Here is a 27,301-nt window from a genome sequence, read left to right as displayed (position 1 = left end):
AGAACCTGGACCTGACTTTGGGTGACAGGATCTTGTCTGTGTGTGTTCCCAGGGAGGGGGTGAACACCATCCCCTGAGGTGGTTCCACCTGAAGGTAGTGCAGGACCAGTAGATGAGGATGTCCCAGGATGGGTTCCACATGTGATATAGCCTGGTAACATGGCCAGATGAGGTGGGAGACGTGGTTCTGCTGGCAACTGTTCCCCAAACATGCTATTGTTTCATTGTTATAGAACATATGTTGGTATAGTAATAGTCCATGCATTCCCGGATTTTGTCTAACAGCATGCATAGATATCCCCATTAACACAAAACAACAGATGTGCAACAGTCACATAGCAAACAGAACACTTGCCTATATGGAACCATAGTGGCACTTACAATGGCATGCAGGTGACATTGTTCATAACAGGCCAGCAACATGGAACATGACTACAAACACATAGCACAAATTTTGTACAATACTATATATGTCCCAATGGGAGGACTTTTGTGGACATACCCAGTGAGCTGTGCGATCAGATTGTTGTTGCAGATATGGTGGGGGGGACAGAGATGTTTATTAACAACTATGATAACCTTACAGTATGAGGTCCTCAGACCTGTTTCCCTCTTTATGTCTTTCAGGCAATATGTTGAGGAAATGCTTACCAATGTACACAGTGGAGGAGAATGATGACATCTCATACCTGGTGCAGCACTACAACATCTTGTCTGGCCGTAGAGCCCATGACCTGCAGGAGTGGACTGCCCTGTGGAATGATCTTGTCCACAGGGTAACCGATGTTGGCCTGCATGACCGCAGTTATGAGGAGGTCCGACATCAATGCGCAGATCTACTCTGCCATTCCCGTCAGTGTGCTGCTGTGGTCAGGGGGGCACCAGCTTGCAACAGGGGGTCATGCCATCCAGCCCCCATGACACATGTTGAGGAGCTCCTTGCTAACCTCAGAGCACCTGCCCACCCGCAAACATAACACCTGGCAGAGAGGATAGTGGAGGTAAGGTCACAGGGCACATCAGTAGACCACTGTTGCGTATCGATCTGCATCTGTAGAGTTAGATCATGCATATGTGAGATGAAACATATATAGTCTGTTGCTGCATTATAGTAATAAACAGATGTGCATAATCTGTAGTATTGTGGGCTTGTACTGTTGATGTACTGTAATGCTTCACCCAACCTGTACCAATGTCACAGGTGTGGCTACTGACATCACATCTCTCACACAATTATGTAGGTCCCTCTGGTATACCTCCAGGGCAGCAGCCTATAACTGGTGAGCATGGTGTTTGTTCAGGTTTGCCAATACACCGGTCATGTTATGGCCATGGTATGCTCCATGCACACATTTAACACATCTACCCATAATGAATGCTGTACATGTTCACGTATTGTTGCTGTTAACTGCACGGCATCACAGTGGTCACCATGATGGTGTATCTGAAGGGTATGTCAGACTCCTGCAATATAACTAACATCCTGTCATTGCAAAATGTGTGCACAGTGATGAACATAATGGTGAGACAAATGGCCTACAGTAGGGACATGTTGAAACATCACCCTTGTACAGTGATACAACAGTGTATATACCACTATTACAATGGCAACTGTTATAGATCTACACTACAGCATATCACAATACTGCAGTCCACAACCCTTATAACATGCAATGTGATCCTAACATGAGCAATGAATGTGTAATATGGAATCCTGTGTTAGGACAGCAAATATGGAGAGTACATACCTTCACAAACACTGGAAGCATATGTGTGCATACACTCCAGATAACATATAGTGGAAGCAGCTGTTGAAGTACTGACAGCATGCATTCTTCATGAGTATGGCCCTTCCAACAAGTACAGGTCCCCAGTGTCACACCAATAAATGGTGTGCTATCTAAGACATTTGGCCATCAAATGTGCCCACTTACCTGCAACAGAGACAGCCATGGCTTCCACACATCTTACATGTCATGGCATGGATCCCATGCCCAACAGGTAGCACCCAGGAGTTGGACATGTAGCCATACCTCGCCATTGCATATACCATGGCAAACAGTGCAGACAGTCATGTATGTGGCGAGGATGTATGGGTCAGGATTAAAGTAGAAAATAAACAGGTGGCCATCCAAGACAGATGATGTCACATGTTACAAACCAGTCATGCAGGGTGCCTAATAACATGCCACAACACTGAGAAAGTTGCAGGAATGTCTAGCAAGTACTAGCTGTGCAGTACCCGTGTCAGCAATTGCCTGGACTCTGCATAAGTGTGGTCCATGGGTTAGGGTAATCAGATGGGACAGTTGTACCACAGGAAACATCAGCTAGGCCTTTCTACAGGTAGTGTATGCATAACAGAAAAGCTCCCCAAAAGGCATGTGTTGCAATGTGTACTGGTGTACCAAGACCACATTGGAAACCTATAGACCGTATCAATTAAGATACATGTGCTGCACAACCAACATCTCACTCCAACTCAGGCCCACCATCTCCATCTGTACCTTGCTGGTGCCAGTGTACACCTGTATGTTTGTCATTCATTAGCTGGGGCTAGGCTGGTACACATGGTTTTTAGTGTTTGGGACACTGCAAAATGACACACATGTGTAGGCCATAGTTGTCAAGCATCTGAAAAAAGGCTGAGGGTGGGGGGGTGTCATCATGACACAACAGTGCACTGAAGCAGAGATCCAAAGGACACTACAAATGCCTGTATCACCACACAGTTAAGGTCAGGACTGTGGCAGACATAACCCCGAATCCACAGCAATAGTGACGGCACTGTGTGACCTACAAGGGATATGCACATGAGTTGACCTTGCAATCATGCAGAGTTGGGGGACATTTGTAAGGCAGACTGACCAAATACTGGCAAATGCAGGTGGCCCATGCTAGCATACCCCTGCCAGGAATAGTGGCTGCTGTAGTATACATAACAGTGTGTGCAACAAACCATCATGATAAGGATGTGCACACATATGCACCTACAAAGTGTATGCATCTCAGTCAGCATCTGCACAACTAACACATTTGTTTGACACTGCATTTGATTGCACAGGTCATATGTCACATATCAGGTTTGTGTAGTGCTAAAATATGCAGTATTGTGGTCCCATGGCATATCAAGGAAGAGGGCGTCATATCAATAATGGTGTGTACACTCCCCATAGCCACGGTAAGGTTTGAAGGTTGTCAGTATCGTATTGGCTATACACACACTGCTGATGATGAGATCTGTAAATCAGACATCAGGCATTCACAAATGACATCTGTCTGCATATCATGCAAGGTATGTGTCAGACAAACACACAGGGGCTGTGAGCAGCAGAGCAAACATAACTGACACAATAATACACATTCAGCAATGGTGTGTACTCCTGTGAGTTATGGTGCACAGTACATGCCATGGTGCTGAAAAGGTGCACATCAAAACTGTCTACATGGGTGCAGTGTGTTCCAGGGGAATGGGCATCACCAACTAACACAACCCATGCATCACAGAGATGTACAATGTTGCTAGCAGGGATTGACTATAGCTGCACTGAATGCTGTTGAGGGCCATATGTCATGCATGCTGACAGATCGGTAATGGGAGGTCTGTTTGTAATACCTTTGTGCAATCTCACCTGTAAGTGTGTGTGTGTGGAGGGGTTATTTTGTCTGTAAGTGCAATTTGGTGGAGTGGCGGGGGGGGTTGATGTATGTAGGATGTGTGTGTGTATGTGTGTGTGTGTGTTTGTGTGTGTGTCCATGTATGCACATGTGTGAGTGTGGGGTTGTTCATAGCTCTCAACTTCCCTTTGAAATCGTGCAGTACATGGACATGGACAGACACATGAGACACCAGGAATAATTTTCTGACATGTAATCTCAGGACAGCTGATAGTTTAATAAGGTCTGTAAGATGGAACATGCATTGGGAGGGAAACTTAACACCAGGGATACTGTTAAAATTGCAATCAGCAGAAAGGTGAAAGAATACCCACATATGCAGCACTAGAGATGCATTGGGGAATTACTAGAAACCACCAGAGAGTGTTTCCAAATATTATTGTAGTCCACATAAAAAGTTAATAGAACAACAGATCTTGCATCTACTGAACAATAGTTACGTATGACACTCCAGTGCGTGACATTATTGAGTGACTATAGTAGCCCCTAACTTATGGGGGCCATGCTCAAGATGTCTGGACAAACTCAGAGTGAACACTGGATAACATCAGGGAGTCTTTGAAAAAATGACTCTAATCAAGTCAAAGTATGGAGTAACAGGTCATGTTTTGTGATCACTTTTCTAGGCAATTAGAAGAATGATATGTTAATGATTGGTATTATTGACTGTAATTATCCAAGACTGATGCAGGATGGGGAACTTAAGAGAATCAACTAGGGACAGTCTGTAAACTCAGGGACAGGTACGTATTATGGTGGAATGTCAGGGTGTGTGTGTGTGTGTGTGTGTGTGTGTGTGTGTGTGTGTGTGTGTGTGTGTGTGTGTGTGTGTGTGTGTGTGTGTGTCCAGATGTCCAGCAGAGTACCACATAGGCAGATGTACAGGGGTGCTTGTTGGAGGGCTGCTGGTCACTATGCCCCTGGCAGAAGTTCCACATCTGGTACCACCAGACACATGTTTCAGGCTGTCATGGAGGTGCAGGAAAATATAGAATGGTACACCAAATAGACTGTGAGGCTGCAGAGGGCTACTCATTCAGCTGTTACTGACAACATCCGTGATCTTTCAGGTGCCCTCCATTATTTTAGAGAGGTCATGGATAGACGGTAGGGTGAGATGGTGGGACTCCTTGACCATGGATTGTCTGTGCTTGAGCATGTGGTGGGAGTGTTGCAATGGCCACGTGGACATAGGCTAGCAACACCAACAGCTGGTGGTCAACTTGGACATGCAAGGACACCAAGCCGCTCCCATAGTGGCAGTACCAGCCCCAGCACTGCAGAGGAGGTGCTGTCTATACCACACCACAGCAGGCCACGTGCATGTGGCCCTGGCCAGTCCCAGGAGGGACCTGGTTCCAGCGGACATATGTCATCATCAGGGGAGAGTGCCATATCATGGCTTGTACCCAGATGTGCCTGTGGAACCCCTGGCAGGCACAGTTCTCATGTCCATGGCCTGAGGCGGTGAACAGCACACCCTGCCAAGTATGGTCTGCAGCTGTCCAACAAACACCTGTATAGGGCAGTCACATGGCGGAACTGTGTGCATGCATACTCACACACAATACAAACACAGTTAGGGCAACCCCATACCTACACACACACCACATCACCATGACCATATCAGTAATTAAACCCCCTTACTCACACACATGGTGTCAAACATATGGCTCAGCCTAGGTCTATGGCAAACCAACAACACACCATTTGCATATGGTGATACCTGTGCCGCATCCCTGTCATCCATAGCATTAGTGCAGGGACAGGCTAATATGGTTCTGATGCACACGGTGACTGTACTATGGTGTATCAATGTACTGCTGTGTAACATGTTGTCAGCAGTAAAGTTTAATGCTTACATGTCAGGAAGTGTAGCTGTCCAGCCATGATGCATTATAGCTGTTATTAACACTGAGTGATTGTGGTCTCCATAATGTAATCTGTTTGTGTTGTTGGTGTCCATGTGTCAGCAGGAGGATGGTCTGCTATCATATCATACAAGGGGTATGGCACTGTGGTGACACCTTGGCTGTGCCATATCCTGGGTACAGGTGAACACGTCACAGGTCTGTTAACAGTTACTGCATGTGCCACATGGCTGATAGGTCTGGGGGTGGTGTATACAGGTGAGTGCATGGTGGCTGCTGTTAGCAGCCCTTCTACAGTAGACAATGGTAAATGTACTGGGTGGTACACACCACATGTTTGTGTATAACACATACAGAGGCTTTGGTGCTGATGCAATACACAGAGAATACTGTACACATGGATGTATGTACCTGTGCAAGGAAAACATTGTAATCAAGCCAGAATAGGCACAACAACACATTGGGGAATAAGCAGTCCACTAGTTTAATGTCATTGACGATGGTATTGGCAGGGTATATGTCCCCTTCCCCAATGTAGTGCAATCCTCAACTCAGTAAACATAGGTGTGCTGGTGTGGGTGGCACAGCCCTACCCTTTGGTGGGAGAGAAGGGCTGTAGAACCACAGATAGTGTGATAGACAACTACCTAACCTGTTAACATGAACTGTACAGTATTACGGCCAGCTAAGTGGGGGATATACTCAACAGTAACTGCAATGATGGTGGCTGTCTTCACAAGAGCCACACCCAGCTATATATACAATTCCCAGTATCATTGCATACCTATACAGTGGGGAAGAGGGCATTTACACATCTACCACTAGTTGTAATGGAATTTATGTCCACAGGATGATACCTGTGAAATGTTAGCATATGCCAGGCAGTTCTCGGACAGATGACCTCTTGGGACATGTATATTCATCAAACAGAAGTAGATTCCCTCAAATACACATACACACTCTTACTTATCAACACTGGGACTAGACCCTTAACTAGGTATGTAGTGCTACTGATGTGCGTGGCTTTAATTGCACATACCACACAGCTTTTAGGATGAGTTGTATTCCAGGTTACATGTTAGATGAACATCCCCAGGCCTGTACAGTATGGCAATGGGAGATGTACTGGTTGTTTATGGACAATGCATAGTGTGACATACCATCATATACACATTGACAAACACATAACAGTCAGACAACACATCTGAGAAACCTGGGTGTTAAAGTCATAAATAAATAACATTAATAAGAATTTACCTTATATGCCTTTAGTCAGGAACAACACTTTAGGATGTGCAAACAGAAATTTTATTTTTACGGTGCTGGGAGTTAGCCTTCATAATTTTTGATGAAGCGTTCTCACTTTACATACAAAAACTGTAATTTTATATATTTTCTTATCAAACTGCTCATGCAATTTCATGACGTTATAATGACTGTGTTCTATAGAAAACTTTGCAAATGTCCTCAGCCCTCGTGATTTTTGCCTCAGACTTCATGTGAACACCTTCCTATACACGATTCATCTGCTTCCAAGGGGTCTTCTTTCTGACCTTGGATGTTTCAAACCTACCCTAGCAACAACGCACTCCTAGCCTGGAGGAGTCAGGCTAACAAATTCCTTTTTGTAATAACTACATGCCTCACTTTATGCAACACGTACTGTTCTCTCTTATTACATACTAAAAGAATGCAATTTAAAATGAACAGTGATACTGTGGCTATGAAGCTGTATTTTCCCTAGCCCTGTATACAAATTATATTTGCTTTTTAACAATCATATTATAGCATCATTAATAAACTGAAATTAATATACATTTTAATAAGCAGGTCTTGTCCCATAACAGTTTTCTCCCTCTGACAGTGTCATACCATACATATAATTATATATATTTTTTTAACTTGATAAAATACGCCTCAGCATCATAGTAGTCATCATCACTTTTTTTAAATAGAACTGTCATTGATTTGTGCATGCAGTGGCATTTCATGTGCAGGTGAGGTTAAACATTTTGTAATCACAGCCTTTAGAATAGAAAATGCTAAAATGATTACAAATATAATAAAAAGTACAATGACTATACCCTGGATTATGCTAGTTTTTAGGTTACTAAAAATACTGCCCAACTAAGTGTAAAATTTTTGGATGTGCTGTCCAACTCTTTGGCCCTTTGTTCCATGAAGTTTGACAGTTTTTTTTGTACATTATGATAGTCACTAATATATGAACAGCAATGACTCTTTATGAGGGCACATGACCCCCCTTTTGCAGCAAGCATTACATCAAGTGCCATTTGATTTTGTAACACCACAGTTTGCATTTTAGTCATTTTTTGATTTGCCATCCTGATGTGATGTGAAGTTTCGTTGGCCACCTCCTGTAGAATTTGAGCAAGCATAGTGATTTTAAGCATTGTCCTTTCCACTCCATACCCAGGATTAAAGACTGAAAATACTTGCTCTGGCCAGTGGATAGCTTGCTTATTTTTCTAGTCTACCTGCTGGAGACATTTTGAAATGTTGAATAGCAGGAGTAATATAGCCTACAAAGCAACATTTAGACCAGTCTGTAGGCAACCAGGGGTAGGCACGATTACCACAGATGTAATAACAGTCACTGATCATGCCCATGCCATGCCCCCAGTCATAGCTTTTTAAGTGCAAAGAGTTTAACAAACTTTAATGCCTGGTGTCATTACATCTGCTTTTTTCTACTGGCATAGTCTCATTTTTGGTATAACATGTGTCTCCATGTTGTGTGGTTGCAAGTTGAAGAGCCACAACTTTTGAAAAAATCAATTACATTATGCCAGGTTAAACTAATGTCATTAATGTCCTTTTTAAATTACACCTATGATGCAGGAATGGGAATCATGGGAATCCCTGCCTTGGAATGATGAGGTATATGCAAACATATTCAGCAAGAATCTGTTTTTTTCTGACCTGTTTATAGAAGGGAACAGCAGCAGAACCAAAGCAAAATTACCTGTTGTCACTTGATTCATCATGGACTGCTACTGAAGTTGATCTTCTCACTGGGCAGATGATTTATCTGTCACACCTCGATTTCCCTCTGTTAGCTGTGATGATTTGTCTGGGGTCCCCACACGATGGGATCAATTTCTGTGTTACTGCCCTGAGATTTCCTGGCCTGCTGATATAGCATTGATGACTTACTGTTAAAGAAGTTATATGGGAAAACTGCTGTGTTGGATGTGGGGGAACAACACCACATGTTCTGCTGGGATGGACAGCAGTCCAAATATCATGTGACCCCCCCACTATTTAATATCTTCTTCACTAATGTAATGACTATTCCAACCATGAGGCCTAGTGAATATTAAGGAACACATACTAGTGGACTCTGTATCTGTAGTCCCATGTGGATGTTACTTCTCTCCAAATAGCCCACTATATTTCCTTGCATAAATACAGCAGCTTCATACATACAATACCATATTATAGTAATCCTTACAAGTAGTGTGTAGATTAGAAACTTACCGTGCAAATGCAGCAGTTGACAGAACTGCAGTTCAGGGCTGACTCTGTCTGACGCAAGCAGTACACACCCAATACATGAATAGGTACACTTTGTGTGGGTTGTCTGGCATCACTTTTAATATATGCATGTGAGTAGGAGTAAGGTGTCAGTCCCTAGGGTCCTAGGTTGTCAGTGAATGTGCTATGCATTGTCTCTTAGCCAAAGCCAAGGGCATACTGGGCACACCTACGTCTGCCTACAGGGACATCTTCAGGGGGTTCCTCCTCTGAGTCATCCTGTGAGTGTGGCTGTGGTGACCTAAGCACTGATGTGGGGCTGGGTATCCCTTCCCTTTGCTGATCCTGCTGCAGCTGTTTCTGCAGGATCATATTGTGTAGCATAGCGTATACTGTAAACCTATGTGCACATGTGGCTGGAGAGTACTGCAGGGCTCCACCAGATATATCCAGGCATCGGAACCATGACTTCAGAAGCCAAAACACACACTTTATGATGTTCCTAGTTTGTGCGTGTGCCTCATTATGGTGCTCTTCCATGGGTGCTGTGCATTTCTGATGGGTGTCATTATCCACTGTTCCAGTGCATAGCCAGCATCTCCCACTAAATAGCTGTGTGGGATGTCCCCCTTAGCAAACATCTAGTACAGCTGTGATGAATGCCGATATGGGTGTCATGATAACTGCCAGGGCTGCCAGCACATGCATTCATGATAATCCCCATGGGCATTGCACACAACTTGGCAGTTGATAGAGTGGTACCCCTTGCAGTTGATTTAGATTCCACCCTCCTCACCGGGTTATACCTTGATGTGTACATGAATGCGATCTATGGCACTCAGTACTTCAAGGTAGTGTGCTACATGGTATAAGTGTTGAATATTGCTGGCCCTCACCTCAGCAGTGAGGAGAAAAGAAATGTGCTCACTGGCATGTGGTAGCATGGCATTCAGGAACTGGTGGAGTACCCTGGATGCTGACGCCTGTGAGACCCCCATTATGTCTCCAGTTGGTCTTTGAAAAGTACCTGTAGCTAGTATCCTAAGAGCTACACATACCTTTGTTTCTACTGGGATGGGTTCCCCTCTGTTGGCTCTGGGTCTGAGTTGAAGGTGACAGAGCTCAGTGCTTTCTTGTAATATGTCCCTATCCACCCTGTAGCACTCTACACTCTCCAGCTCATGTAGCTCCTGGAAGGTTACCCTGGCCTGAACATTCTTCTCCTTCTTGGCTTACTCCTGTTGTCAGCGGCACCAGCAGCATTGACTTCAGCATCTAACACATACAGATGTAGCAGACCTGCAGCAACCCCTAGCATTATTTCAGTTAAAATTCCCCAAGTTTCTACTCCAATGGTCCACATTATTGAGGAAAAATCTAGGGTGTATGCATAGTTTATAGAGTTCTGCTGTATTTGCAGAGTGTGTGCTTGGCCAACTATTATGCATTCCACCTGCCTACAATCTAATTAACACAATTTAATGGCCATATTTCATCTTAAACTAGGGTCAAAAGTAATTGAATACGGGGCGGAGCCTAGATGCCTAACTGACAGCAGCAAATGTTCTGAGCTCCACAAATTCATGCTAAATAACAGGAACATTTTTATTATTTTCAAATAATTTTTAGAAAATCTTATATGTGAATCTCTAATCTATAGAACTACCAATTTTGAAGATAAAACTTTGAAATTTTCCTGTCAAACTAGCCTGAAGATTAATTAAGTTGTGTGGAAATGAGTAACTCCAAAAACTCTCACTCTGACTCTACTCTGAAAAGAGAAATCCAACTGATGTCAGCTACCCTTCAAGATCTATCTCTGAAGATGGACAGATTTACTGAAAACTTAGAAAACCTTAAAGAAAATTGTCAAAAGCAAACTGATGTTTTTAAGGAAATTTTACAGCAACAACAATCAAAACTATCAGATATTGAAACATCTCTAAATTATATAGATGGGAGACTAAAAGAAGTGATGCCTTGATGTGTACATGAATGCGATCAATGGCACTCAGTACTTCAAGGTAGTGTGCTACATTGAAGAACAAAATTGCGAATTTCTGCTACAACAGAATTCTTGGCTAACAAATAAAATAGATGATATTGAAAAATAGGGAAAGAAGAACAAACATAAGGATTTTTGGTCTTCCAGAGAAGTCTGAAGGAGAGGACATCATCTCATTCTTGAATTCATGGTTACCTGAAATCTTAGATCTGAAAAAAGGTCTATCCTATGGAATCGAGAGAGCACACAGGGCTATTGGAAAACCACTTCCTATTTCACCTAACTCATCTCCAAGATCTGTTGTGGTTAAATTCCTGTCATTTATGGATAAAGAATTGGTTTTGAGATCTGCATGGAGGAAAAGTCCACTTACTTACAAAGAATCCCAAATAAGATTCGATAATGACTTTTCATCAAAAGTATTGGAACAAAGAAAGAAAACTTGGCCCTTAGTGAAATTCTTCAAACAAAACAAAATAAAGGCACAACTTGTATCTTCTTCTTCTTCCGGCTTTTTCCCGGTTAGGGGTCGCCACAGTGGAACTCCGGTCCGCTAATGATTGGCAGTTGATTTTTACATGCTGAGTTGCCAGCCCTGACGCACAACCTTGAACGAAGGTACGCCCATTCACGCATGTCTCACGCAGAAGATGCTCTAGCTGAGAATCAAACCGGACAGCGTCTTACTGTGAGGCGACAACGCTACCACAGCACCACCACCACGGATTAAAGGCACAACTTGTATACCCTGCCAAAATCAGAATTTACTATAACAAAGACATGAGAACCTTTAATAACATTGAAGAAGCTACTTCCTTCATTAAAAATAACAATATAACCTCGCTACCAGACAAAATGGATTGGTCAAATTCTTCTTCCTTAAAGAGAACCTCGGGAAAGAATACCTGGACTGATGTGAGAAAGAAAAAACAAAAAACTGATATAAAGAACATTGATACTACAAATTCTCTCAAAGTATCAACTAAGGTATGAGTCTCATAGATTGCTTTTATTTCATAACTTCCTTATTCTATCACCTTAGTCAGATAAATAGTTTTCAAATGTGTCTCATAGATAGCTTTTATTTCATAACTTCCTTATTCTATCACCTTAGACAGATAAATAGTTTTCAAATGAATTATCATTTATAATTCAATGTAATAACATAGTTGGGGAAATGATGGAGTTATGGAGTTTAGATATTTCACTTATATTTGTTTGGATAGTTTTATTCTGAGGTTTTCTTTTAGTTAAATTATCATTCACAGAGTATTAGTAACTCGAGAAATGCTAATGTTAACTCAGATTTACTAACATGACAAATACTATTCACTGAGGTTAAATTTTAGTAGTTTAAATTCAACTTTCTACAATGAGTTTTAGAATAAACACTTCTTGAATACATCTTTGTCATTCTCTCACAAGTAAAAGAGAAAGTGTCAAAGAAACAAGAAAATCCGCTTAACTAGCTGTTTAAAATTCCAAAGAGGCGTTAGCTGTCAAAGCTGCTTTAAATTTTAATCTTGAGCCCTCTAGTTATGCTATTGCTTCTTTTCCTTCACTAAAATGGTCTGTCATTCTATTTGTTATGTCTAGAATACATTGCAGGTTGAATTTATGGAATACATTCTTGATCCGTGAATTTGAGTGCTTTGCACACTCCCACAGTGGTGCCCATAATGGTCATGGCAAACAAACGAACACTGAACTGTACAGTAGTCTTCTTAATTAAAAAAAAAAAAAAAAAAAAAAAAAAAGCTTTCATAAGTTGTTTTTTAATATATTAATACAGTTTCATTGGTCCGACCTTACTTAGACAAACATTGCATGTTTGCAGCCTGATATCGGACTCCAGAGATATGGGTGGGAAGACGTACTGTCCTTTTATATTGTTTTTGTTTGGCAGATTAGGTGGAAAAGTTGGTTATTACTGTTTTCGAGCAAATGCACAGAATTTTTAATACTACATGAAAACACAGGCAAACACAGAAAAATATAATCTCTGTATACAAGTCAGAGCCACTGACAGAGTAATAGCTATAGACTGGTCCACAGCAATCACATTCTGCTTCTGACATTCACAGGCTCCTTTGTTTTTTTTTTTTCTTTTTAACTTAAGTGACATTAATTGTAAGATGCTAACTGGATTCCAGTCATGTCAAATGATCAGTGAGTTGCAAAAAAAAAAAAAAAAAAAACATAAGAGGTGAGAGGCTTTACATGATTACAAAATCTTAAACATTTCAGAAAGAACTGAGGACACTTTGGGAAGTTAAACTATATTCAGTAAACTGTATAGTGTGTGGTTAACTGACTTGTCCCATGATATCTACTAAATATACAATGTAATCCATGGTTTGACAGCTGTGGTAGGGAAAGGTGGAAGACCTTAAACTATTTGAATGTTAGATCAGGCAGTTATCTGTATATCTCAATCTTCTAGAATAATATTTGTAGAGTGATTTCAGTCTGTTATGTTACAAGATTGCCCTTTTATATGTTAATACTAATTTAATAGGTTTTGCTTCTCCTTCTTAGTGAATCAGAAAACTCAACAAAGCACCAAATAACTTTACCTCAGTCTAATTTATCTGGCCTCCTGTAAGCCAGTTAGCACAACATTAGTGAGAATTGTTGTATGTAAACACAACATATTGTGGTCCTGCATCGGCATTGCACATACACACATAGCTTCAGTGTGTGTGTGAAAATATAGTTCAATTCCTCAGGTTTGAAATGCTTTATGGCCCTGTGGTTACGGATTGACTTTTGGAACAGGTTGGGCGTCTCTCTCACTAGTCTCTGCTGCATTGCAGTAATTAGGCTAAATGGTAGTCGTATGCAGTCTTTATATACCTATCAATGCTCAGAAACAACTCTACATGAAACGGAATATAACACGACTGTATACTGTACAATCAGATGATTAGAATGATGACTTGTAAACTTTATAGTGGCTAACCTTTTCCACATGCAGGAAGGGTAATAGTAGAATGTTTCATAGGAATATTACGTACAAAAGATCAACCACTCAGACAACTTTCATTAAGCTGAAATTCTTATATATATATATATATATATATATATATATATATATATATATATATATATATATATATATATATATATATATATATATATATATATATATATATATATTATATAATACTGAAAATATTATGAAACACTCATTACATTTTTCCTAGTATAAAAGAATGTGGAGTAGATATGAACTTAGTGGACCAGATTCATAATAGGTTCTGTTAGGAAAATATGTTTTTACTATCTAGAGAAAGCTCAAACACAAAGCCTCTGCATGAATATGTGCAGCAATTGTTGAATTTTTCAATCTGACAGGAGTAGCATAATGTAATCTATTGCATGCTCTACCTGTTGCCATCTATACATTTAAAAAATTCATTGGTTGTGTAAGTAGAATTGAGGTTACACTATGAGCTTTTCACTTTCTATTAGCGGCTTGCGGACATTCTTTCTTAATATGAGTTTAAAAAGACTACATTTGTTTTTTTTTTATATGATACATTGCAATCTAACTATATGATATGTCAAGAGAGATACAATCATTAGGGGGGACTGGATACAAGGGAAAATTTACATTTATGCAGTGATACAAAGATGTGAGTCACTTTACATGAATGATAGAAGGAAGAAGTTGTAGCATTTTAAATGAGTTTCTATGTTCTGTAAGTGACATACTGTATATTCTCATTGTCATTTTATTCTAACTAAGAGCAGAATTATTATTGAAGTCATGACCCATTCTGACTTCTATTTTAAGGTATCAAAAGATTTTGTTAATTATAAGCAACCACAGAAGTAACTGCTATTGTATATAAGGTATCAGCCAGCTTTTAAGTTGAATGGGTTACATATTTATAATATATACAAATCTGAATATAAACTTTTCTAAAAGAATGAGTCATGACTATTGCTAATTGGAAAATGGATATCACTTCATACAGTCATTGACTTAATGGTCAGTGCAAAGTGGTATCTTTTAACACATTCCTGATTGTTTTGGGCTTGTTTTACTAAGCTCTTCGGGACCTATTTGTCTTTATATTATTAATAAATATTTGACAAAGATGGTTTTTACAATGTTCACAGAGCTGAGATTTTAGTTACATTCATTATTTATATTATATTATATTATATCTTCTCTTGAGTTGAATACACTAGGAGAATACAAGCAAAAATACCTTTTTAAAAGATTTAAACCACAATATGCACTCATATTGTAAGATGTTAATAGAGAGAAGTATAAACAAAGCATTGAACTATTACTTTTAATTGTCTACATCATAAGAAATAAATGACTCCACTCCTATGTGATTGTTAATGTGTTTAGCAAGAGCAAAATCTCCAATGTAAAGGAAAATAAGCAAAAATATATTCCAAATTCTAATTTTGGATATGATATATTAACTGTATTAACTGAATTAGAAGATATAAAGGAATAATGCACTAGAAAAATATTAAGATGAAGCTCATTTTCAATTACAGTTAATTAATTTCATCAAACACTCTCATCTGTTCAGATTGTAACTGATCTTTCCTCAAATAAATAATTCTGATAAGTATGTTTGTCTCTAAGATGTTTGTATAGAGAATTTTTTAACTCATACAAAAAAATAAGAGAATAAAAGAAAAGTAGGGAGAAGAGGGGGAAAAAAGAAAAAAAAGAAGAAATATTTTTGATTATTAGATGTACATGGTTTTCACATTTTATACTTCTTGTATTATAAATTTTCTAAAAATCTATCTTATACTGTTTTTTATATTGACAGAATATATATATAAGTGTTTTGATAGACAAAAGATTTTTGTCAGTCTAATAGTTCATTTACAATAAAGAAATTTACTTGAAGTTTGAAGGAAATAAGAGCAAATATGACTCAAACTCTGGTTTAAACACTCTCCCTTTTGCTGCGTAAATGTTGATATGGATGTTAAAAACACTCACTGATTACTTCATAGCTATAAGCATATAATAAGTTAAATATCTTCTAGCTTACTTGATACTATAAAGTACTCCTATTGTTGTTACCAACTCCTAAATTTGTATGAAATAGGAATTATCAAAATGTTATATTGGTTTTGAACATTTCAATCCCATAATATCATTTTAAAAGAGTAATACTAATCCAATTATCACTAAAGTAAAAGATTAATAACTTTGATTAAGCTGATTTTTCAAAGAAACAATTTCAATGTTTGATATGCCCTTACACTAAATTTAGATATTTTTAGACATCTTCAGGATCTCAATAAGTGGAGCTCAACCTTACATGTTTTTTTTTTCTATGATGATGGCAAACTTGAGGGATAATCAGATTGAACTCATTAGTTCACTCAGATTAGGAGTGTTAATCACTCCATGTTTGTGGAATAGTTCAGTAAATGTATTATTTATTCCTATAAAATTAATCACTCCATGTTTATGGAATAGTTTAGTAAATTTATTATTTATTCCTATAAAATGCATTGTTACTACATTGTTCATTCTTTACTTTTTTATTTGGCCCAAATTTAAATGTTTTTTAAATTGTCAAAGAAAGAAGTTAATTCAATTTGTAATACTCTTTAATAACAGTATATTTTCACAAATATTTAGCAATGAAAGAACTTTAAAAAAGTCTCTTTTCAAATGTATAATATAATTTCCTACAAAAATGACAGACTTAACATTGCTTTCTTTAAATATTAATGGTTTAAATTGTCCAATGAAAAGATCAAATCTACTAAGATATCTAAAATTACAAAAAGCACAAGTTATATTTCTGCAAGAGCCCCATTTCAAAACTAATGATAATTTTACTTGGATACCTAGTGACTACTTAATCCTATCTCACTCTTCATAAAAAAAACTAGAGGAGTCAACTCTTTGGAGAAAAAGTGCGGCTAATCCTCAGATTATTCACAACTATGAAGATAAAGAGGGACTATTATCAATTGTAATAATGAGATTTCAGAACAGAATTTGGACTTTGGTAAATGTATATTGGATTCCTGGAATAGGAATATCCACAGTTAAAAAGCAAATAGATTTAATGAATAGAGTAAATAAGGGCATAGTAATAATAGGAGGAGACTTTAACTGTATTCTATATAACTCAGAGACAACTAATAGAAGAAATCTTCGTCTCACTTCCACAGGAAAATATCTTAAGAAATGGACAGAATTTTTTTAATTAATTGATGCATTTAATTTTAAAGAATCTAACTCATTGTTATACTCACATCGTGGCTACAGATTCAACACTCAAACAAGAATAGATAAAATTTTTATATCTCCAGATTTAAATAGGAAAATTATAAAATTTTCAATTATTCCATGTCCTCTCTGATCATAACTCTCTAATCCTTAAATTTCAAATAGATTTTAAAAGACTAAATTTCACTTCAAGAATACCAGCTTACATCACTAAACTAAAACAGTTTAAGCCATGGTTAGTGTCAGAAATCCAATATTTTTTAGAAACAAATCACACAGATTATACAAATAATGTAATATTATGGGATACCTTAAAGGCCTTTTTATATGGTAAAATTATATCCTAGTTCAAAAACAAAACAAAAGAATGGGAATCAGAATTGCATAATATCCAAAATCAAATAATAGAAATTAATACAAACATATCTGATGTAAGAAGTCCTTAGGCAAAAAAAAAAAGAAATTGAGGGATTAAATAAAAAATACAATGAAATCTTAACTCATAAGATGAATTTGGCACTGGAGAAATTAAAACTTAGTTCACACTCAGTATCTCCAAAACACTTACACAACTTAGCAATGAGAATAAAAAGGCAAAATATGGAAAACAATATTACAAATATAGTCCATGAAGGGAAAGGCAATAAAAAAGTATCAGATATAACTGATATTCTAGAAGCTTTTAAACGTCGTTATACTAACCATTATGGGAATAATAAAGACAAATCTAACTTTGTAGGATTAGAAACAAACATTACCATAGTAAATAAAATATCTGAAAAATTAAAAATTGATATTGAAAAAGAAATCTATCTTAAAGAAATAATTGACAAAATTAGAGAGAGTAAAAATAATAAATCCCCAGGAATAGATGGTATAATAATAGAACTATATAAGATATTTCCAAATTCAGCAATTTCCTTACTTCATAAGACTCTAAATGAAGTACAAGTTCAAAACATAATCCCACCATCTTGGAGGTATTCATTAATTGCTCCAATAAAAAAGAGAACAAGGGTCCTTCTCTCTAGCTTATATAGACCGATTTCCTTACTCAACATTGATTATAAAATATTTATGTCAATTTTAGTTAATAGAATTAAAAAATCCTTGACTCAAGTCATAAATGAAGACCAAACAGGTTTAATTTATAGTAGGCATACTTATGACAATATACAAAGAATTCTAACTCTTATTGATATATTGAATAGGGATATTCTAGAAGCTCTCATAATAACATTGGATATAGAAAAAACTTTTGATTCAGTGAATTGGGATTATTTATTTAAAATCTTAGAACTTTTTGAGTTTCATTTAAATTTTATTAATTTGATAAAGAATATATACAAAGATAATTTGGCCTATGTAAAGTTGGGTCCGTTCACATCAGAAGCCCTGTGTCTCCCATTCTATTTGCCCTATCAATAGAACTATTTGCAACAGCAATAAGTAGAGATTCAAAAATTAAGGGATTGAATATATATAATCAATTTAATTCTAAGATTATGTTATTCACTGATGATATATTACTCACTTTATCTTCAAATGAAGAATCCATACAGGAGTTAGAAATACAATTGGGAAATTGCTTTCTCAATTCTGGTGTTTGTTTTAATAAATCTAAGTCAAAGCATATCATACTAAACAGAAAGGGGGACTTTCACTTAAGCAAATGTCATATACTTGGTGAAAGAGTCTCTTTTTTAGAATATTTAGGAATTATTATATCTGATAAAATTAACAATACCCTGACTCTAAATTATAATAAAATTTTAAACTCTACAAGAACTCATACAGAAAATTGGAATAAATTAAATTTAAAATTCAATGATAGACTACAGTTAATAAAAATGATATTACTTCCAAAAATAAATTATATAGTCCAAGCTATACCTATAATTCCAAATAAAAAAATGCTAAAATTTTTAAAATAAATACAATTCTTTTAAATTTTCTTTGGTTTCCAAAAAAGAACATAATTGCTTTTTTTCATCATATTAGGCCATGGAAATTTGGAGGAGTTAACTTTCCAGATCTAGAGACATACATCAAAGCCTCTATCTTTAAAATAGTTTTGAACTGGATAAATCTAAACTTCTCCTCTGTCTGGAAAAATTTGCATATGGTTATTTTCTTAAATGAAAACAAATTAACAAAAAATGTACCACTGGATAATCACAAGAATATGTTTTGGCACATATGTGTTAATTTCCAAAATAATACTTCAAAACCCACCAATCTAAATTACTTAAATTATATCTACAGCTTATTTAGATCTTTCATAAACTCCAATGTTGACATAAAACTATGGTTTGTATTGCTAATTCTATTTAATATCTCAAAAAAAATTACAAATAAAATTCATGAAACACACTTATTAATTGGGAATCTAAAAACTTTATATGCTGGCTCCAATGTATAAACAACCACAAAGTATTAAGTAGTCATCAAGTTATAAATGAATTCGATATAACAAATGTAGATAGGATAAATCTCCAAAGTATTTTACTTTACTCTGAAGATCTATGCAGAAATATGAATGATTCATCCTTTAAATCTAAACCAAAATTTATAAAATATGTATAGGAATCGACCTATAACAATTATAACTGGTCAAATTAAATTTCTAAGTTATATAGAATTCTAATAGTCTATAAGATTAAAACTGACAAGAACTTTTGGAATTTTATAACTAAAGGTTTATCAACAAATCTTTCAAATAATTGTAAAAATAACTTATTATATTCCATCAAACTAACTTCTAATGTTCAAACCTGGAGAATTTTTACTTGCTTGGAAATTTCTGCATAGAGCCTTCTACACTCCCAGCAAAATAGCTAAATTCAATTCTACACAAAATGTTATTTGTTGGAAATGTTCTTTAAATTGTGAAGCAGATTGATTACATATTTTTTATGACTGCATCAAAAAATATTGGGATGAAACTGGTAAATTTCTCCAAGCCATTTTACTGATTCATTTGTCTTGACAAAGTCTCTAATTTTTCTGAATGTTAATGAAATGGTAACCATGAATAAAAAAGATCAATATCTTTTGTGGACTATTTTGGCTGTAGGTAGAAAGTGTATCACAAGGAAATGGAAATCCACTACATTTCCCTGCTTTGAAGACTTTTTGTCCTTATTAAAAGAGACTGCACAGGAGATAAAAGTCAAGGAACAAATAATTTTTCCCAGAAGCTGGACAAATAGCCCTTGGAACCAAATACTTATTGAAACAATACAAATGGATACAGTCTCTATCATATGAGATCAAAGAGGCATAGAATTTTGTTGGATTGTGAATTTTTTTTTTCTCTTTTCATCTACTGAATGTCCTTTTTTCTTTTTTATTTTCTTATTGGGCCACTTGAAAATATTGTAAATAATGTTATTATACTACTCATTATTGTTGAATTGTAATTTAAATTACTGTTTTTCTTCATAAATGAAATAAAAATTATTTGAGCAAAAAAAAAAGTAGTTGAATACATTTTTGTTCTCAGAAATGCACAGCATGGCAGTACTCTGATCAGACACGTGTGGTGAAGATAAACAGAGATTAGAAGTTGATGGACACACCCCCCCAAAAGGATGCACTCTGCCACATGGCACAACATGCAAACAGGTGCAGCTAAGCTAAACTGTGCTTAGAAGTCAGTGGACACCCCCCCCGATGTCAGTTACATCCTATGTAAACAGCAGCATGGGTCTAAGCCTACATAAAGGGGATATGTGGACAGAATTACTCCTTTCTGCTATTCAGTAAGTCCACCTCATTTGCATACGTATCTGTGCTCACAGCCTGGAAACTACTCACTTCATAGCCATACCGCTTTAGCAATAGCATCAATGCACCATTGTAGGGACTCCACGCAAGGTCCTGTAATACATTTCTTTCGCATAATATTAAGTTGTTTTTTCCATTTTTTTTTTTTTTTTTTTATAAAGCATGTTTGTGCACTGCGGAGCACCATGCAAACATGCCCAGATTATTTAAAAAAATTAATTTAACTTATTTCCTTAAATTTTTCCCTCATACAGGATGATAGTTTTGCTCATACGTGTGTCTGGTATGATATTTCTGTCCATATATCTACATTTTTACAACCACTTTTGTCTGTCTACACTCCTGTACACAGAATTTTTCCATGTACACCATGGGCACTAATATGGGGTCTGAAGAGATGCCTATCTGCTTGCTGGATCACTTTACCTGTCTCATTTGCTTGAGATTCACCTGCTTATGAGGTGATTTGAATGCCACAGAAGTTTCTGTGTTGGCACATGCATGCGCACTGCTCAGCACCGCTTACTGAATCTAAAAATGTTAACCCCCATGTAAATAGCCTGGTGAAATGGCTAGACAGAAAAAAAAACATTTAGGCTTTATTAAATTCCACCAACATGTTCCTTATTTTACCTTAAATCACTCTAGCATTTTAGCAATGAAAATAGCTTCTTAACATTTTTTTCAGTTTGATACACTGTGCAATCCCCATGCATGGTACATTTAGGATGTCAGCACTATTTTATAATTATAAATGTATATACTATTAATAAACTAATCTCACATCAGGTACCCAGTAATTACATTCGGTTATCAATCAGCATGACAATCCAAAATTGTAATTGACTGTTCTGTCTCGTCTTAATTCCATGTTTGATTTAGCATTGCTCTCTAAACAAAAACAGTTTAACATACAAATTAAGTATTTACAATATAATTTGATATCAGGAGTTAATTAGTGGACACGTTGTTCTATGTTTACTACATTACAAATATTAACACTTAGACCAGCGATTTCACAGAATCAGAATTTACTTCAGTAAAAAAATATGCATCTTATTGGCCTATGATAATGTCCTTTTCAAGCTCAATTTCCATTACAGCATCCCATACAGCCCATTGTTTTACTACGGGGTTCTCTTTTTGATAGTTCTTAGTTCCATATTTATATTCCCTTCTTTCACCTTTTTCACATCTCTTATTTATGGTATTATCTTTATTCTGTATTTCCTTTTTAGATCTACTAATGTTTTATAAGCTCCACTTATTCTTCTTTGGTTAGCCATTTCCATTCTGACCTCAGTTACAAAATCTTCTATTTGTAACTTTGCATAATTAGTGTCCAACCTCTGCATATCTTTCTTGAGCTCTAACATTAGAACGGAATCCATTACTCCAAAATTGCCAACCATCATGCCTAGCTTCATCTCATTTTATAACTCATCTTATTTTATCATCTGCTCTCAAAATCTCTGTTCTTTATTTTTTTTCAAATGCTCACTACATTTTCTTCTCTATCTTTCTTATAATATATAGATATATGTGCACACACACACACACACACACACACACACACACACACACACACACACACATATATATGTGTGTGTGTGTGTGTGTGTGTGTGTGTGTGTGTGTGTGTGTGTGTGTGTGTGTGTGTGTGTGTGTGTGTATGTATGTATGAAACCTATTGTACTATTCTATTTTTTTCAGGTTTAACTTTCTTTAACATACAGATTTACTCAATACTTTTATGTATATAAGGGTGTACATAATGTTTTCTTTATTCCTTTCTTAGAATTGCTCAAATGCCCAAGTATGATCCTGCCATTACCTCATCAGGCAATATACCTATCATTTGCATCCATTTAGGCATATGTTCTGTATCCTGAATCAAATATATTAATCTAAGGTGTGTGGCATATAATATGCCTCCAAATCTGGATGTTCTAAACCACCCTGTTCCTTGGTCAGTATTTGGTTTTCCCATTGTGCTCTTTCTCTTTTGTTATTGCAAAGAAACTCTTTAATTTCTTTCTCAGTATTCTTCCATATCTGATTTCTTGGTTGATAACATACATGCCTGACCTACAAAAAGAAGGAGTGGGACCAAAATCTTACTCTACCTTTGTCCTTAATCTCTTCATTTACCACACTCTCCTATTAAAGAAAACCCCACCTTCCAGCTTACCCAATTTTATCTTCTCTACTGGGATGACCAGTATGTTTTGGATAAAAGTATAACCCAATTTAATGGCCAAAACAGTTAATGATTCCTGTTATATTAGCTAATACAGTTTCCATATCTATCAGTTGGAATATGAAATCATCAAAAAAAAAAAAAGACTGATGTAACTCTTTCTATCCCTTTTCAGTCTGCTTTCCAAATAATTCCTCAATTGTTGTGCCAACGTCCACATTGACAGAAGAAGTGTAGCCAAAGATAACAGTCAGCCTTGCTGCAAACCTGACCTTCTTTGACATCCTTCTATTCACTGCCAAATAAGTAGTTGATTCCTTCTATAATATTCAACTGCCCTAATAAATGCTATCCCTCTACTACCTGTTCCATTGTCTCAATTAGACATTTCAAGTTTGCTGTATCCAGCATTTCTGTACATCTAACAGAAACACAGTTGGATTCCTATCTTCCCTCAAATTCTGTCAATGCTATGAAGTCCAACATCCACCAGTGATTATCCAATGTCCTATGCTTCACAAACCCTGTCTAGTCACTACAGGCCTCCTGCCTTTCCTGTAAATTAGTGTGTGTGTGTGTGTGTGTGTGTGTGTGTGTGTGTGTGTGTGTGTGTGTGTGTGTGTGTGTGTGTGTGTGTGTGTATGTATGTGTGTGTGCGTGTGTGTGTTTGAATGAAACAATTATTCAAATCACTGTTACTGTGTGTAAACTAGCAATGTAAAGAACTGAAATCAGAGTAAGGTGGGTTGCATAATTCATTTTGGTAAACAAAATATTTCCACTTACCATATAGTTTGACATATCCTCAAATCAGATTTTGTCATAAGGAATCTAGCCACTCTAGTTGATAACTCCTTATTGTTTGACCACCATGTCTCCGCAGTAGTTTGAAATCCTGCAACTATAACTGTTCTGTAGTTATTCTATGTCATGTCTACTTATCTGAGCATTTAGATTTGTGTGTGATCAGCATCAGATAGACTAGAACAGTGCATGAAGTTTTTAAAACTTGTGCTCATGGACAGGGCTTTACATGCTAAAACAACTTAAGTATTGATGATTGTTTAAAATATGTGAAAGTAAAGCATACTTTGAATCTTACAAATTTACACTCAAAGCTTATAGAAAATCATTTAAAGAACATGGGACAGAAGCAAAGGGTAATATTACTGGTTTCTTTGCAGAAATAAATATATATTTTCATAGGTGAATGAGTAGATGTCAAATTAACACTTTTAAATTGTTAGGAGACTTTATCATAAGGGGTTGAGCATTCAATACTTTGTGTGAGGACAAGAGAATCTGGTTGACAGACTATATCACAGCTGAAGAGATGGGTAGAAAGAGTGATTTCTGGCTGGCCAATAGGTCCCAGCTGCACAAGAAGAGGGTACCTAACACTGTGCATAGATATAAGGGAATCCATGGGGACAGCAAAAGCCATTAAAACAGTTCCACTGTCAAAGGGGGGAAATAACTGCTTTAACAAATTGGTCATCAGGTTAAATATTTTCATTGTACTCCAATGGGGCATTAGTTTAGAAATATTAGCAATAACAATGAAGGGAATACAAACTCAAATGAGGCATCAAGCAAAGGAGTACCATGGCAGTGGTGGGTTGTCTGGAGACAACCACTCTTCCAAACACTACAACAGCCTGCATCCTGTCCTGGTAGAGGAGAAAGAGACCATTGCTCAGAATACAGCATCAAACATAATTATTATTAAGCCTGTATAAGTTAGAAAGGAGTAATACTTGCCTGTAAAGAACATTCTTATTAGGGCCTCAAGAAGAAAATCTTTTCAGATACCATTGGCCAGAGTTTACTTGGATTGTGAATGGACAAATTATGCAGCTGGCATTGTTTGATGACACCTTAACAGATGTTTAATAGAAACTTATTTTGTTGATACAGTACCTTGTGTAAATGTGGTTAAATGCAGCCAGGCATGGTTCATAGGTTCATAGGAGATTACTAGGCTAACGGCTTGAGAGCCTTTGCACGCCTAGCCAATGTAACCCAATTTACCCTGTATATGTCCACTAGAGGCAGGAGAAAGGTATGGGTCTGCGCCTATGTCTTGGATATTTTTACAGATTTTACTGATTGCCCATATCCATAAGGGACATAAGCACCACCTCAGGTGTGAATTTATGGTTCGCCATCCATTGATCCAGACTGGCCTTGAAGAGGATCAGGAAAGGACTCAGCTTCACATGAATAAGAATCCTATTCCAAAGAAGTGGCAGTTTCTGGGACATGTATCTGTCTCTCCAGCACGTTTTGTTTGACACACTGACTATGTTCATATCCCTGGAATGGGTGACCACTGTGCTGTTTGTCTTGTGGATATGCAGCAGCTCCATCGGGGCTGGATTTCTGAGCACCCTGTAGCACAGACACAAGTCACCCTCTAACAGTCGATAGGAGACAGAGTAAAAAGAAAGAGCTTTCAGTCTATCCACATAGGACATGTTAGTTACACCCTGTATTTGATTTGTGTGCAACCTTTGAGGTCACTCCAGCTGCTGAAGGGGTCTGGTCAAGTACATTCCAAATGGTGAGTTGTAATCAATTATTGGTCTAATGAGGACTGTGTACATTGAAACTATATTTTCCTGGATCCAGATGCCATACTTTTACTTATAAGTTGTGCCACATAGAATGACTTATTTACCACTGTGGATACATGATAGTCGATGTTCAGACCACTATCTAAATGGGTACCCAGATCCCTTACCTCTGAGTCTACTCTTAGGCATGTGTTGTTAATGTTGTAGTTAGCAGGGGTATTTGTTTTCCCAAAGGGTACAATAATGCATGTCTTCACATTTTGTTTCAAGACATGGTTCTGACACCAATCATTTGTCTGATTTAGACCTTCCTGAAGGATATCTACATCACTGGAGGATTCAGTGATTGCCCCTAGCTTGCAGTCTTCTACATACTTTGTCATCCAGAGGCCCTCCACGTTGCCCTTGGCATTTGTAAAGTAAATTCTAAACAGAACTGGTCCCAGTACTGAGCTCTGTGGCACACCACTGGTAAATGGCCTTTTGCTAGAACTAGAATCACCGACTTTGGCTACATGTGTCCTGTTCTTGAGCCAATTGGCTATCCATCTGGTGACATAGGGATTTATGCCCAGTTCTGTGAGTTAATTTATAATACCTGATCTGCCTTAGGCAGATCGTGATAGGCAATATGCACTGTTTTACCCTAATCTATGTCCTTAGTGACCTTCTCAAAGAAATTTACCAGGTTTATCAGGCATGACCTACCCTTAATGAAGCAGAATTGGGATTAGTCCAGTATTTGGAAGTTTATTATGTCTTTGTTTATCAGATCCATAATTATTTTTTCCATGACCTTATCACACTTATGGGTCTGTAATTTCCCAGGTCAGTTGATGGTCCACCCTTAGGCAGGGGTATGGTCATAGTTGTTCTCCACTCTGTCGGAACAAAACCCTTCTTGAAGCTGTGGTTAAATAGTGGTCCTATTGGGCCTGATAGGTCACTATTCAAATTACTGAAGAGGCAAACTGGTATATCGTCAAGCACTATTGATGCCATGTTTTTAGCTTTAGAGAGGGCTGTGGCTACATTTTCTTTATTGATTAGTTGATAGAGTGGTGGAGGGTATTTCTTGGAGGAGAACTGGGGGACAGTAGATTATATATGTCTGCCGGTTGAGTGTAGGAGATGCTGTCAATAACTAATTCTGCACATTGTTGGGTGTTGCCCTTAAGATTGGGGATATAGCTGAAAAATGCATTATGGTTATCTTTAGCTTTGGAGGCTATTTTTACCTCAAAGTCTGCTTTCAGAGACTTGACTAGTTCCCTGATCTGCTTGTTTAAACAAATGTAAGCAATCAGAGAGGCATACATAACCAGTGACCATACCTCCAACAAAGGTTATTGATGTATGTATTTCTAGGCAGTTAGTCACTAAGAGTAAACTAGAACGTGAGGAATACCTGTTGACAGTTACTTGGCTTCTCTTGGAAGTTGTTGCTTC

This window comes from Protopterus annectens, chromosome 4.part0 (assembly GCF_019279795.1).
Source record: "Protopterus annectens isolate FY-2018-M chromosome 4.part0, PAN1.0, whole genome shotgun sequence".
Lineage (NCBI taxonomy): Eukaryota > Metazoa > Chordata > Ceratodontiformes > Protopteridae > Protopterus > Protopterus annectens.
This window is presented reverse-complemented; position numbering follows the sequence as displayed.